The following is a 2,500-nucleotide window of genomic DNA, read 5'->3' on the forward strand; positions in this document are numbered from 1 at the left end:
GGAATCCTCTAGCAGGGAGATAGGGTTTGGAACGCGAAGAGCACCGCAGTTGCGGCGGTGTCCCGATCTTCCCCTCGGACCTTGAAAATCCGGGAGAGGGCCACGTGGAGGTGTCGCGCCGGTTCGTACCCATATCCGCAGCAGGTCTCCAAGGTGAAGAGCCTCTAGTCGATAGAATAATGTAGGTAAGGGAAGTCGGCAAATTGGATCCGTAACTTCGGGATAAGGATTGGCTCTGAGGATCGGGGCGTGTCGGGCTTGGTCGGGAAGTGGGTCAGCGCTAACGTGCCGGGCCTGGGCGAGGTGAGTGCCGTAGGGGTGCCGGTAAGTGCGGGCGTTTAGCGCGGGCGTGGTCTGCTCTCGCCGTTGGTTGGCCTCGTGCTGGCCGGCGGTGCAGGATGCGCGCGCCTGCGCGGCGTTCGTGCCCCGGTGCTTCAACCTGCGCGCAGGATCCGAGCTCGGTCCCGTGCCTTGGCCTCCCACGGATCTTCCTTGCTGCGAGGCCGCGTCCGCCTTAGCGTGCTCCTCCGGGGGCGCGCGGGTGCGCGGATTCTCTTCGGCCGCCATTCAACGATCAACTCAGAACTGGCACGGACTGGGGGAATCCGACTGTCTAATTAAAACAAAGCATTGCGATGGCCCTAGCGGGTGTTGACGCAATGTGATTTCTGCCCAGTGCTCTGAATGTCAACGTGAAGAAATTCAAGCAAGCGCGGGTAAACGGCGGGAGTAACTATGACTCTCTTAAGGCGGCCAAGTGGCGGCGGTGTGGCTGCATCCGGACTTGGCTTTTCGAAGTGCGGTCTTGATGTAGTCGTGCTGCTGCTGCGAGGTGCCTTCCTTGGGTTGTAGTTACAGGGAGAGTGATGCGCAATACATGGGCCTAGCCCTCTTAGCCTCTCCTCTCCTGCGGTCTTCTCCCCTTCTCGTGGGCCCGCTGATTTTCGCAGAGTGGAAGACCGCACCAGGGGCTTGGGGGGGTTACCAGCCCCCCCTCGCATTATCCCTTTCAAGTTGGGGGCAGCAGACAAATAAATACGAGTGGTGGCCCTTCCGCTGAAGGTGCCACCCCAGCTTCCCCAGCTCCTAGCCGGCCAACCGGCCGTGCCGAAGATCTTGTAACTGTTGCAGCTATCTACGCCTGTAGTGAGTGCCACCGCAGCTTCACCACCAAGAACGGTCTCGGGGTCCATCGCCGCCGCCAACACCTTGCGGCCGCCAACGCGGAGATCGTCACGGAGAGGCATCGCGCGAGGTGGACGGAGGAAGAAGTCCTGTCGCTCGCCAAGGCGGAGGCCGAACTGTTCCTTGAGAGGGACGCCCGGTTCTTCTTTGTTAATCAAGAACTCATCAGGATGTTCCCCGACCGAACGCTCGAGGCAATCAAGTGCCGACGGCGGCAAGCTGCCCACAAGCAGCTTGTCCGCCAATTCATGGAGGCGCTTGAGATCGGTCGGGGGGAAGAGCCGGCGTCCCGCCGGGGAGCAGCGAGCCCGCTGCCTGACGCGGGCGAGGCCGCTGCGCCGCCTGTCGACGCAGCCGAGGACTTCGCGGCCGACACCACCGGGCCGCCGCCGGAGGGGCCGACTGACGCCGCCATCTGGGAGCATCTGGCGGGGCTACCTGCTTCCGCCCAGCGTTTCTCTGCCCTGGATCGAGTCATTGGTCTAGGGCGGGGCACGCCGCCCGATGTCATCCTGGGCATGCTCCCGGATGCCCTTGCGTCGGTCGGGTCCAGAGGGGAGAGATCGTTCACCAGGACACAGCGGCCGCGCCAACCATCTAAGCGGCCGCCTGCAGCGCCGCCGACGCAGAAGCGCAAGCGGCGCCGCTGGGAGTATGCGAGAACGCAGGATGCCTTCCGAAGGTCGCGTGCACGTTGCGTGCGCGGCCTCTTGGATGGCACCCTGCTCCAGCCGCCACCTGCCATCCCTGGTCTGCTGGACTTCTGGGCGGACCTCTTCACTAAGAAGCCCATCTCCACCGCGGGCTTCATTCGTGACCGCCTCCTCCCGCACTCGGAGCCTGTCGCTCTCGAGTGCCTATGGGGGCCGGTCACACATGAGGAGGTCGCCGCCGCGTTGCCGCCCAGGGGATCAGCGGCCGGGCCGGACGGCCTTACCCCAGCGGAGTTGCGGCGCCTGCCGCACGAAGTCCTGGTGAAAGTGATGAATCTCTTCCTTCTGGCCCGCGCCCTTCCGGAACGCCTGCTTCGCGCGCGGACGTCCCTTCTCCCGAAAACGGCTGCACCAACATCCCCCGCTGACTTTCGCCCCATTACGGTCTGCTCGGTGTTGGCGCGGACCTTTCACAAGGTTCTCGCGTCACGCCTGATGCGCGCTTGTGCTGTGGACGAACGTCAGCGGGCATTCATCCCTCGTGATGGGATGTTGGAAAACACGTTCATCTTGGACACTGCCCTCACCGACGCAGTTCGCTCCTGCCGCTCTGTCTTTGTGGCATCGATCGACGTATCTAAGGCATTCGATTCGGTGGATCA

The 2,500-nt window shown here is 63.3% G+C and overlaps 1 pseudogene; it reads left to right on the forward strand.

Annotated features, from left to right (window-relative positions):
* The window catches only part of LOC126110661 (large subunit ribosomal RNA), a 7,934-nt pseudogene that overhangs the window by 2,135 nt on the left and 3,299 nt on the right, over nt 1-2,500 (forward strand).

The sequence above is a fragment of the Schistocerca cancellata genome, unplaced genomic scaffold (genome assembly GCF_023864275.1).
Source record: "Schistocerca cancellata isolate TAMUIC-IGC-003103 unplaced genomic scaffold, iqSchCanc2.1 HiC_scaffold_24, whole genome shotgun sequence".
Lineage (NCBI taxonomy): Eukaryota > Metazoa > Arthropoda > Insecta > Orthoptera > Acrididae > Schistocerca > Schistocerca cancellata.